The sequence below is a fragment of the Physella acuta genome, unplaced genomic scaffold (genome assembly GCF_028476545.2).
Source record: "Physella acuta isolate Inbredline_101_S28 unplaced genomic scaffold, ASM2847654v3 ptg001312l, whole genome shotgun sequence".
Lineage (NCBI taxonomy): Eukaryota > Metazoa > Mollusca > Gastropoda > Physidae > Physella > Physella acuta.
In genome coordinates, this window is record NW_026732827.1 from 55,001 (window position 1) to 68,362 (window position 13,362).

Below are 13,362 nucleotides of genomic sequence, written 5' to 3' on the forward strand. Positions count from 1 at the left end.
GCGTAACTTACTACTTCTAGTCAACGGAAATTACTCAAAATTTGACAGAAGGCAGAAAATTAGATTTTTTACTTACATGTGAAATTTCATTTATCTGTCTAAAACAGTACTCAAGTTATAGGCTTTTGAAAAATTGAAATTAGATAAGTTCCACTTTCGGTTATCGGAAATCGCTGAAAAGTAGATAAATAACTACTAATTTGATATAATACTTATATATGAAATTTCATCAACCTAGCTTTAACGGTACTCAAGTTATCGTGTTTACACACACATACATACACACACAGACATACGGACAAGATTGCACAACTATGTTTTCCGACTAAGGGAGGTGTGAAACGTCGAGATTTGTAAAAATCTCGATTTTTTTTGCCCGATTACAAGACTTTCTCTATACTTCGTATGTACGAGAAAGTAAAAAGACGTTAACGTACATGAACCGAAATTATTATAATATTCTTTTTGATTATTTGTAGGATACAGGATAGAACAGAAAAGTAGTTCTACCAATACAACAAACGTACATTTTACATTGTGAAATCGCAATGAATTGTGGGCCCCTAACCAACGCTATAAAGAAGCAACAAAACTCGTTTACATATCTAGCGGCCTCTCGCGCAATGAACTGATTTTTTTTTTCCAAAAGAATTTTGCCGACAACAGCGTAGGACTCGGCTTTCACAATCGTCTGGCCTCACCGAAATTCCATCCTACAAACTTATATGGTTATATTTGAACCATTAAAAAAAAATTATAGGCCTACAGATTATTTTTATTATTTATACCTACTCCGTCATATACAGCAGTAGTCGATTTCCTCTCAGCCCTCTATGGGGGGGGGGGGGGGGTCATAATCATAAAGCAACACTAGAATGTATTTTGTTGCGCTCGTTTCTTCTAACTTTTACTGTTGACTTATTCCGTGTTTTTTTTTTTTTTTTTTTTTTTTTTTTTTTGTACTGCCTCTTGTTTCGCATTTTTTAATCGATCGATATTCTAAACCTTAAGACTAGATCTTCAACAAGTCTACTAAGATCTAGATAGACTCGTCTAGCAGCCGCCAGTTTTACAAAAAAATTACTAGATCTAGAATCTAGGTCTAGGTAAAACCTTAGTTTAGCGTCGGAAATTATCGGGTAATGTTTGTTGAGTTTCGGTAACTAGAGTTACGGTAAACCGTGGTTTATTTGACCATTGGAATATAAATAAATTGAAAGTCGATTGTAGTAAATTAATGTTTCATTTTTTAAAGTTTAAACGACAAAAGGAAACAAGAATAACTATAATATTAGATTTAAATTAGTAGATCTATATATATATATATATATATATATATATATATATATATATATATATATATATATATATATATATATATGTATATATATATTAATATAAAAATGAAGTCAAATTTAATAATTTAATGTTTTTGGCTTGCATCGGATTTGCGCCCATGACCATTAATTAATTAGATCTAGATCTAGCTAGCTGCTAGGCCAAGTAAAAAAAAATCTAGATTACGAAAATTGTAAAAATTATTACAAAGATGTAAAAATGATTACAAAAAGAGTAAAAGTGACTAGAAACAGGGTTCGTACACTATTTTGAAAATGAAACAAGACCTTTGTAACCACACCATTATTTGTGCTTATAGCAGAGAAACTTGTCTGCTATTAAAAACTACCGGTATCCCCCCTCACACACACCAAGAGACGGTGGAGGGGTCACTGTGAGGTCACAGTAGCATAGTCTAATACGTCATACCATGAACTGTACCGTAACTTTTATTCCCCCTAAACCCTCACCTAGCCAAACAGCACCAGTGGCGGATTAAGGGGGGTGCTGAGGGGGCTGCAGCCAGGGGCCCCCGATTTTTAGGGGCCCCCAAATTTCCTTTTTCAATCATAGTCAATTTCCCTTTAAAGTGAAATTTTTGGGGTTTTTTTTACTATAAAATCCAATGTTTTAATATTTGAATCACAAGTTTTCAATTTTTGTTCAGAATATCAAACTCGAGCACACACTTTAGTATAAATACCAGCCCGGACAGCGTTCGCTTATGACAATAAATTGGGTTGATTTTAGAGTTAAAAACACAAACAGCGGTCGAATTCTGACACATTTAAATGACATGAATCTGGTGTGAACACTCTATGATTTTAAGTTTTAAAAAAACTTATAGGCTTTTACTTTTAGTGAACGTTAATATCGGGTGTACAAGCCAGGAATGGCGTTCTTTAAGTGGACGCCTGTGGAAATCCAACTTTTTGTGGGCCTGATAAATGGATGACACCTAAGAGGATGGAGTTTTTTTTTTACGCTCATGTCGTGCTTACTGTTTTTAGACGGGCCTAGTTTAACCTCTGACATAGAGTGGTTTGAAATTCTCTTTTATCTTTTTGCGTCTGCAAGCAAACAAGTGTCAACAGTCTTTATCGTCTGTTCTATAACGACATAATAATATTCTCATGTATATTTATGTCAGAGGCGTAGCGACCCTTCCCAGCGCCCGGGGACAAACTTTCTATTTGCACCCCCCCCTCAAACTTTCAATGTGTTTTTCCAACTCATTTTGGCGCCCCCTAAGATCGGCACTCGGGGACATATGTCGTCCCCCCTCGCTACGCCCCTGATTTATATCTGTTCAATGTTAGTCTGCATTTCCAGCTTTCTCACATCTAATATAAATACGTGAATGACAGTTCAATAGCTATCGTGACAAGGATATAGCGGCTCAGGAGTTTAACTCCCATTAGCCAGGCAGGCCTCGACGTAGTGAACTCCAACTAAATGGGAAATTGTGAACTGAATCAGGCTCACTGAGATGTTGGTTTGAAACACTACATGATGGTCGCTTATCCATCTGTAAGCTGTGACCAGGCTTTACTTCCCCCACCACCAGCCGGGGGACTTCGTCCAACCGTCAGGTACCCGGCTTGATCGTGGGGCAGAGGTCGGAAACTTCAACAGGCCTAAAGTAAACAGTCGTATATTTAGTACTGCTGACGTAGCGGATGGATCTCTCCTGTGTTTTGTTCGTGTATGTATCGTGGTAGTGGGTGGGGGCAACATATAATCATGCTAAAAATGAGTACATATTGGTTAGATGTTAGGGGATCGGCGTGGTCGAGTCGGTAAAGCATCATGGAAGCTTAACTGAAATGTCTCGAGTCAAACCCTCGGGTAGATGAGGCTTGGAGAGCCTTCTAGGAGAGGCAACTCCAAAATCAAACATCTGCTGTTGTTTGTTCTTGGTTGGACAAAGGCTATGAAAACAAATTAAAAAATAAAAGCAGGCTGAAATCAGAGTCAATGGTCTCAATGGCGCATAACCAGTTGACACGTATACTTAATTGTGTTGGAGGGGATCCCTTCCAACACTAAAATTAAGAACGAAGAGGAAGAGAAGAAGAAGTTTAGATGGTTGTATCCAATTTACCGCCCATTGAACGAAATTGACATGGCTTTTTAAATTAGCAGTTTTATAAATATCGGTGTCAAATGTTCCTATAAGTTATAAATAATCCATTATTATCTTGAATAGTATGCTGATATTATATATATATATATATATATATATATATATATATATATATATATATATATATATATATATATATATGTGACTAGGGTAGGCCTAGCCACTAGTTACAAATCTGATAACGAACGAGAAGCCGAGACGCAGTGTTGCAGTCTGACGCAACACAACAGGTGGCTTATTGGGTCGGGCTGATAACAATCTCAAAGCCAACGCGTGCTATTTTGGGAAACGGTACAAGGAGATTCAGACGGCCTGTCAACTTTGATTGATGGGATGCAGATGTTATTCCACGGACTGTATGTTAGAACTACGCAACTAGTGGTCGGAGACATCGAGTACAAGTATCGATTACGGAGGAATACAAGTACGGAGACGAGTACGGATACAAGGCATAAATAGGAGGGGACGGCAGAACTCGTTCTCTCTCTTCCGTCGTCGTCGCTTGCTTTAGATCAGTCAGTCTGTGTGACATACTCAAGTTGGTTATATTGTGTTAAGAAGGACAATAGACATGTGGATTCAGTTATATGAAGCCTAGTGAGGACTGTTAGGGGGTCAGTTGATTCAGACTATTATTGTGAAACATTTCTGTTGATTCATTGTGTTATATTGAAGCATTTCTTGATTCATGTAATAAAAGGATCAATAGCGAACCTGCATCTTCGAGTCTTTCTACTGTAGTCGATGTTGTGTAACCTGAGTGGTTCAACTCGTTACAATTGGCGTTGTCGGGCAGGATAGACTCGGGGAAGGTCACATTTGGCGTTGCGAACAGGAAAGATGCAACTAGCCTAGGTCACATTTGGCGCTGCGAGCAGGGTAGATGCAACTAGCCTAGGTCACATTTGGCGCTGCGAGCAGGATGAATTCAACTAGACTTGCCGATTTAGGCACCCATAGTCAACCTTGTGCATAACTGTGTTTTGTGTGTATGTGAATTCGGACATTCAGGAACTGTGAAAATTGAGGAACGAGGAAAAATTTTTTCATATACACACGGTAAGAAAGAACTCTTTTGTTTTACTTACGGAATAAAATGTCTACTCTGGACGAGAAGCAGACCCATATAGTGGTCCTACCCAGAGAGTCCCACATTAACAAATTTTACGGGGACGGTGATCCCACTTTAACCAACAGGTTCAGTGAAGAGGTCAAAGCGGCCTGGGTCTCGAGAGGCATGTCACCAGAGGAAAGATTAAGACTGCTGATGGGCAGTATAGGAGAGACGGTTAGGGCAGAGGTCAAATGCCACGATAAAACCATCCAATCAGATCCAGATAAGGTGCTGGATCTGATGATGGAGACCTTTGGGGAGAGACGGTCGGGATCGCAACTGCTAGCAGGGTTCGTAGGCTTGAGGCAGAGTTTGGCGGAGAGTGTGATGGAGTACTCACACCGGATGAACAGTGCCTTTGATTCGGTAAAGGTCAAAACACCGGACATTGATGTACGCCTACTGAGGGACCATTTCATTGAGGGGCTGGCAACCCCGATCCTAAGAAGAGAGTTGAAAGAGGAGGTCCACAAAGACCCGCAGTTGACCTTCCTTCAGGTCAGGAACTCAGCGATCCGCAGGTCCGAGGATGAGGACCAATCGAACTGTTCGGTGGACAAAGTTTCTGTACCTGAACAGAGACAATCCCCACCCACAGGGGCCGACACGATGGAGACCATGATGGCTCAACTGTTGGCCCACCTAGATAAAGTTGACCAACGTTTGGAGAGGTTAGAAAGCAGGTCAACAGCTGAGAATCGGGAAAAGAACGGGACAAAACAGGGACGGGTTGGACGGCCGCGTCCGGCCAAGCCATCACTCCAATGGACGGCCGACGGTCGACCAATTTGTTTGTCCTGTTCACAACCCGGACATATGGCACGGTACTGCCAGGGAAACGGTCGTCCTCTGTAAGGCAGGGCCAGGCTACAGAGGGGCGAGGGTATGGCCCAAGAAGCAAAATGATGGGAGTCTGTCCAGAAATGGTGATTACGATTGGGGACATCGCGGTGAAGGCAATTGTGGATACAGGCTCCCAGGTGACGACAATCACGGAAAATTTTTACACCAAATGGATGAAAGGAAAAGACCATACGTTGAGGTCTGACACATGCATGCGCCTGACGGCAGCTAATGGACTAACCATTCCATACTGTGGTTATTTTCTGGCGGATGTCGTGGTGGCAGGACATAGGTTGAAGCAGGTTGGGGTGTTCGTGACGAAACACAACCTAGAGACAAATGTGTCAAATATACCTTGCCTGTTGGGCATGAATATTCTTGGCCAGTTGCCAGAATTTCTTACAAATATTGTCGCATCGACCACACCAGGTCGGGGATCCAAGTTGACCAGGTTTGCCAAGACCAGAGGAAGGACAGCAGTCCCGGCAAACACGGTCAAGGCAATCACATTACAAATTGGTGATAGAAGCGTGAATGGTGATGTGATGATAGAACCATGTGGCGCCGCACTGAGGGCAGGCGTCGTGTTACTGCGGACATACACATCAGCGGAAAATGGACTAGTTCAAGGATTAGTGGCAAATGTTTTGGAGGAGGAAATTTTTATACCACCTAATACTCTGGTAGGAGTACCACAGAACGTCGAGGTACAAAGGTCGGCACAGTGCATCGAACTGAGCAATACCAGCAGTAATGAAGTAACAATTAGGTCGGTCAATGTGACGGCCGAGGTGAAGAAACAGGATGGCCGATCATATACATTCCCGGAAACTGAGGACCCAAAACTAAATGAATTGCTGAAGAAATACAGTGATATATTTGCCTCGTATGAGGGTGATTTGGGGTACACGGAAGTAATCAAACACCAGATACCCTTACTACAAGACAAGCCGGTGGCGCAACCCTACCAAAGATTACCACCGAGTCACTACTCTGCGGTGAAAGCACACCTGAATGACCTACTAAAAAAGGGAATTATTACAACCAGTACGAGCCCGTATGCGGCACCGATAGTAGTGGTAAAAAAGAAGTCAGGGGAGATAAGACTGTGTTGTGATTACCGGAAATTGAACAATATCACAAGAAGGGATGCATTCCCCTTGCCTCGTATTGATGAATGTCTTGATGCGTTGGGGGGAGCAAGATTTTTTTCTACCTTGGATTTGGCTAGTGGCTACCACCAAGTGGCCATGCACCCCAACGATCAACATAAAACTGCATTTGTTTCTCCACTGGGACTGTACGAGTGGACCCGTATGCCGTTTGGTCTAACTAATGCACCTGCTACATTCCAGCGAGTAATGCAGAGTGCTATGAGTGACTTTCTATTTCAAATAATGTTGGTGTATTTGGATGATATTCTAGTTTACTCAAAAACTTGGGAGGACCATCTAAAAAGATTAGAACAAGTGTTTCTCCGTCTTAGGGAGATAGGAGTAAAGCTGAACCCAGACAAATGCTGCTTTGGTTTGAAATCGGTACATTTTTTGGGTTACGTGATTTCGTCGGATGGCATCGCCACTGACCCAGATAAAATTGCAGCTGTTAAAGAATGGAAACAGCCAACAACTACGGTAGAGGTCAGGTCATTCTTGGGTTTTGCCTCCTATTATAGAAAATTTGTGCCGGGTTTTGCAAAAATTGCCGCACCATTGCATGACTTGGTAAACAAAATGACAAAGAAACACAGTAAGGAGAAAAAGAAAGGTAAAACACAACTGATAGGTGAATTATGGACTGATGAATGCCTGAACTCGTTTAAGCTATTGAAAAAGGCTTTGACAGAGGCGCCGATATTGGGATACGCAGACTTTGACAAACCATTTCGGCTAGAAATTGACGCCAGCTCTAAAGGTCTGGGAGCTGTGCTATCACAACAACAAAAGCAAGGGTTCAGGGTTATTGCGTATGCAAGTCGAGCTCTGAAGGGGTCAGAGAGGAACATGACAAATTACAGCGCCATGAAACTAGAACTTTTGACATTAAAATGGGCTGTGACTGAGAAATTCAGGGACTATCTATTAGGTGCTAAATGTGTGGTATACACTGACAATAACCCCTTGAGTCACCTAAAGACAGCAAAGTTGGGATCCATCGAACAGCGATGGGCAGCAGAATTGGCACTCTTTGACCTAGAGATAAAGTATCGCCCGGGGCGGTCCAATGGCAATGCGGACGCCTTATCAAGGAATCCTTACGAGAGACCGGGTGATGAGGAAGAAACACTGACAGGAATATGTGAGGTCAGAGCGTCAACAGATATCCCTCATGGGGTACAAGTGATGCAGAACGGGCAGACCGGGGTGGAGCACATATCCACGGAACCCGGACATATGGACAATAGTGATTTTAATTGCCTTAATCACCAAAAGATAAGAGATGCCCAGAGAACGGATAGTGGCTTACAGCCGCTGTTGAAACACGTCCAGGAACAAAAATTCCCAGGAAGAAGGGAAAGAGAACAATTTGGTCGAGAAACAAAGAAAATACTGAGTCAGTGGGACCGTCTCAGTATAGAGGATGGTGTTCTCATGCGGAGAATTCATGACCAAATTGATGGGACAATACACCAGGTGGTGGTGCCTGGACAGTTACGAGAAGAAGTGCTAAGGTTGGCACATGACAGGGCAGGACACCAGGGTCAGGACAGGACGCACAAAATATTACGACGGAGGTGTTACTGGCCCAATATGGAAATGGAGGTCAAACGCCATTGTGAGGCTTGTGTGAGGTGTCAGCATGCGAAAATGCCAGTTGTCAAAATGAGACAGCCATCAGGACACCTACTAGCGACAAAACCACTAGAGATTGTGGCTATGGACTTTACGTCGTTGGAGCAATCATCGGATGGGACGGAACATGTGTTGGTAATGACTGATGTATTCACCAAATGGACGGTGGCGGTGCCCACGCGAGATCAGACTGCCAAAACAGTGGCAAAGGTCTTAATAGAACATTGGTTCATCAAATATGGCATACCAAGACAATTACACTCTGACCAAGGAAGGGCCTTCGAGTCAGAAGTAATTAACCAACTGTGCAGCCACTACGGGATCAACAAATCTAGAACAACCACATTTAATCCGAAAGGAAACGGACAGTGCGAGCGGTTCAACCGCAGCATGCATGATTTGCTGCGTACCCTAGAACCTGAACAGAAAAAACGTTGGCCTGATTTTCTCCCAGAGTTGGTATATCTATACAACTGCACACCCCATGCCACAACCGGCTTTACGCCATACATGTTGCTGTTCGGACGGGAGGCTCGACTCCCTCTTGATTTGTTCCTAGGAAAAAGGGAGAGTATGACTGGCTCATACACCGCACTGGAATATGTGAATGAACACAGGAGAAGAATTAGAGAAATGTACAGGGTAGTACAGGAAAGACTAGAACATGAAGCACGGCGAAGGGAACCGCCGGTACAGACAAAGGACCCGCCACTCAAACTGAATGACAGGGTATTACTGCGTAGTCACCCGTTAGGCAGAAACAAAATCCACGATCTCTGGGGACAGGAGATATGGCAAGTCGTGGAGATGCCTAAAGCAGCAGGTGGCCCCTTTAAGATAAGACCCATCGATCACGCCAAACCGGATCGGTGGGCGAATATTGCTCAATTAAAGAAATATTGGAATAGGCAAGAAGAGCAGTTACACACAAGGAAATCCAAGACAATTAGGGAACCGGAAATTATAACGGAAATTCACATACCCATCCCGGAACCATATCACCATCATCAGAACAACCGCGATACACAAGTGAAGGATAACGGCAACAAAGAGGATCCCGTTCCTTCCAGAAGCAGAGAGACAGTAGACCATCAGATAAGTGGTCCGCGGAGAAGTTTGAGGAACAGAAGGAAGACGAAATTTTTTGTCAGCAACCATCAAGTCTTTCATGGTCGCGCTGGTATGAGAACAGACTGTTCAAAAAGCTATAAAAGTGAACTGGTGAAGGCACCAAACGAAAAGGGTGGATGTGAATTCTAGAACTGTTTTGTGTCTCAGGAAGATGATGTAGACACAGTTAATATGTGAAATAGGTATAACTGTCAATCGTATACGAATGGGACGTCGTGGACAGTGAGTGGAACAATAAAAATTTTTTACGATTGTGCGATTGACTTTGAAGGAGTGCACCTGCCAGGCGTTGTTTGTGGTTGAAAACACACAAAAAAAGGCAGGGGTGGATGTGACTAGGGTAGGCCTAGCCACTAGTTACAAATCTGATAACGAACGAGAAGCCGAGACGCAGTGTTGCAGTCTGACGCAACACAACAGGTGGCTTATTGGGTCGGGCTGATAACAATCTCAAAGCCAACGCGTGCTATTTTGGGAAACGGTACAAGGAGATTCAGACGGCCTGTCAACTTTGATTGATGGGATGCAGATGTTATTCCACGGACTGTATGTTAGAACTACGCAACTAGTGGTCGGAGACATCGAGTACAAGTATCGATTACGGAGGAATACAAGTACGGAGACGAGTACGGATACAAGGCATAAATAGGAGGGGACGGCAGAACTCGTTCTCTCTCTTCCGTCGTCGTCGCTTGCTTTAGATCAGTCAGTCTGTGTGACATACTCAAGTTGGTTATATTGTGTTAAGAAGGACAATAGACATGTGGATTCAGTTATATGAAGCCTAGTGAGGACTGTTAGGGGGTCAGTTGATTCAGACTATTATTGTGAAACATTTCTGTTGATTCATTGTGTTATATTGAAGCATTTCTTGATTCATGTAATAAAAGGATCAATAGCGAACCTGCATCTTCGAGTCTTTCTACTGTAGTCGATGTTGTGTAACCTGAGTGGTTCAACTCGTTACAATTGGCGTTGTCGGGCAGGATAGACTCGGGGAAGGTCACATTTGGCGTTGCGAACAGGAAAGATGCAACTAGCCTAGGTCACATATATATATATATATATATATATATATATATATATATATATATATATATATATATATATATATATATATATAACAGGAGCCCCCAAAAAGTTTCAGCCCGGGGCCCCGCCCAAGCTTAATCCGCCCCTGAACAGCACCATCTACTTACTTGGGGTCACCGTGAGTTCATTCAAGCATTCAAGTTTAGATATCAGTGACCTTAGTTACTATGAGGGGCGGGTTAGTCTAGCCCTAAAAACGTCATACCACAGTGTGGACCCGTCCAGACTTTTTTCAGACTGCATACGAACCCTGTTAACAGTGGCGTGCAGAGGGGGGGGCGGACGGGGCCTAGGCCCCGGGCATCCACCACTGGGGGGCATCCAGCGGAGGTAAAAAAAAAAAAAATTTAATTAACTAGTTATTTTTTTTTTTTTTTCTTAGTAATTTAAAAACTGTTGTGATATGTCGTGTCATGGTGTCATCGTAACTTTCCATATGTTTTGCGATCTCACTCAAAAAATTGTAACACTCAATCGTCTGTCAGCCGTTTTAACATTACACTGTCCGTATGGCAAAACTTATATAGAAGGGTAGTCCTACGGAAGTCAATGATATTCCATTAATAAATGTGTGTCATATTTATTTAGTATAGTGTAGGGGCATCGTTTAGAGTACTTGTGACCAAGTTATTCCCATGCACTGTATTAGGGCATCTTTAAAGTAATATGCGCGTATTCGTTATACTCATTTTCAAGGACATCCGTCGAGTAATTAAATCATATTTATGTTTATACACTATAGGGGCATCTTTAAAGTAATTATTCGTATATTCATTATAATATATTTTATGAGCATTTACTAATATGCCCACTTCACTTTATAATACATTTTAAAGGCATCCATACAGTAAGTATGCCCATCTTCATTTTATATATTGTAGGGGCATCTTGAAAGTAATTAAGCTTATATTCATGCATTACACTCGAAGGACATGCAACAGTGATTACACCAATCATCGTTGTTAACATTGGGGGCATCTCTAAAGCTATTTTTTAATGTACTTCTTCTATAGCCTCGCGACGATTACGACGTCGCGGGGTATCGCCCGCGCGGGCGACATGCCACAACACGGCCGTCTTAGGTTCCCCTTTTCTTGACGACACCTTTAGATCGCCTCCCCTCCCTTCCCGCGCAGGCGTGATTGTGTCCCCTTTTTCAAGTCGGGATTTTTTTTTTTCTACGCATCTCGCAAAAACCACGCCCACAAGGGTAGGTAAGAAAAAAAAATGTCTCAGCTATTTCGCGAATAACAGCTAAACCTTGGTCAATGGTCAGCGCAGATGAGCATCAACTGGACTAATCCTATTGTATCATCCCATACCAGCAGATGAGCGTCAACTGGACTAATCCTATTGTATCATCCCATACCACCGCGGGTCAGCAGCTTACAACACACAAACAGGACTGGGCCCTAAGGCTGTTCACGGTGACTGAATTAAGTCATCCCAGTTCAGTTGTGAGACGGGAGAGGGGTGGAGGGGGGGGGGGGTGTTAGCACGCTGTCCCTGTTCAGGTGTGGGACACGAAGGACAATAAAACACATTTGTACCAGTATTTGTAATACTATATACACTCAGAGTATATACACACTAAATGCAGTAGCTTGAGTAATAGTGGAAGAAGATTATGCAAAAACTTATAGTCAGTGTGGACGTCCACGGGATGGGGGGGGGGGGTCCAAAATCCCAAAAATGTGTGGAAGTCATAAATGGATGACCCCTTAGCCAACCAAGGTACACTTCTGTTATATTCAAGGTTCAGATAGTTTGAGAGTATCTAGCATCACCCATCTCTTTAAAGAGTTGACGTTTTGACCAAGTGGTTTAGAGAGAAAAATCTGAAACATCTCTAGTTCAATACACACTCTCACCTGTATTAGTTACACTATAGGAATTCCTAAACAGGCCAAGAGAGAAACATCCCATTAATAAAGGCGTATCTGACGCTCTAATTGCAGACACGGACAGCGTTTTTGTCCCTGCGGTCCCGGGTGGTAATACAATACCGGATGAGACTCTTTTGTAGTGCATCACAGCCCCCCCCCCCCTCCCCACCACGACCCGTCCCGCAATTGTCCCCCCCCCCCCTTCTCCCAAGTTCCAACCATTCATTCCATTTGGATTTAGCTGGCTGTAGTCAACGTTTTCATCTCAATTAAGATAAGTACATTTTTTAAAATAAATGATATATATATATATATATATATATATATATATATATATATATATATATATATATAAGTATTTATGGGGGCATCTTCCGCTTGATTTTGCCCCGGGCATCTACATAGGTCTGCACGCCACTGCCTGTTAAACAATCATACAATGTTTAGTAGCAGAAATATTTAGCTGAAACACTAAAAAATAACTAATTATACAAAATGAGTAATAAAGCAGGATTTAACACGCAATTAAAATAAATCTATCCAAATTTTAAGCGTTCTGTATTAAAAATAAAAGATGACGCTAAATAAAGTATGGTTTACAGTACTTCCGGTGGATACCGGAACTGTGTGACAGACTTTGCCATTGTTTTACTGTTTTTTTTTACTGCTATACGATTCCGGAAAAATAAATAACCGACACGGGCGATTTTACGTACCTAAAACGATAGATTACCTAACAACATTAGATCCTTATTTTACTAAATATATTTAATATATATAAATATTTAATATTCTCTTGGTGGTGGTGGGGGACACAGTGTAAAAAACCCTGAACACAATTTATTTTCATGTGTTGATCTAGCTTTAGGTAGCTGTTAACAGAGAGTTGTGATGACAATTATATATTATTTATAATATAAGAAATCAAATTAATTATTGTGGCTTTTTTTAAAAATGAAAATAATAGGGTCTAAATTAGCCTGTAGCTTGATCTACTTTTTAAAACTGTTGTCATGGTAA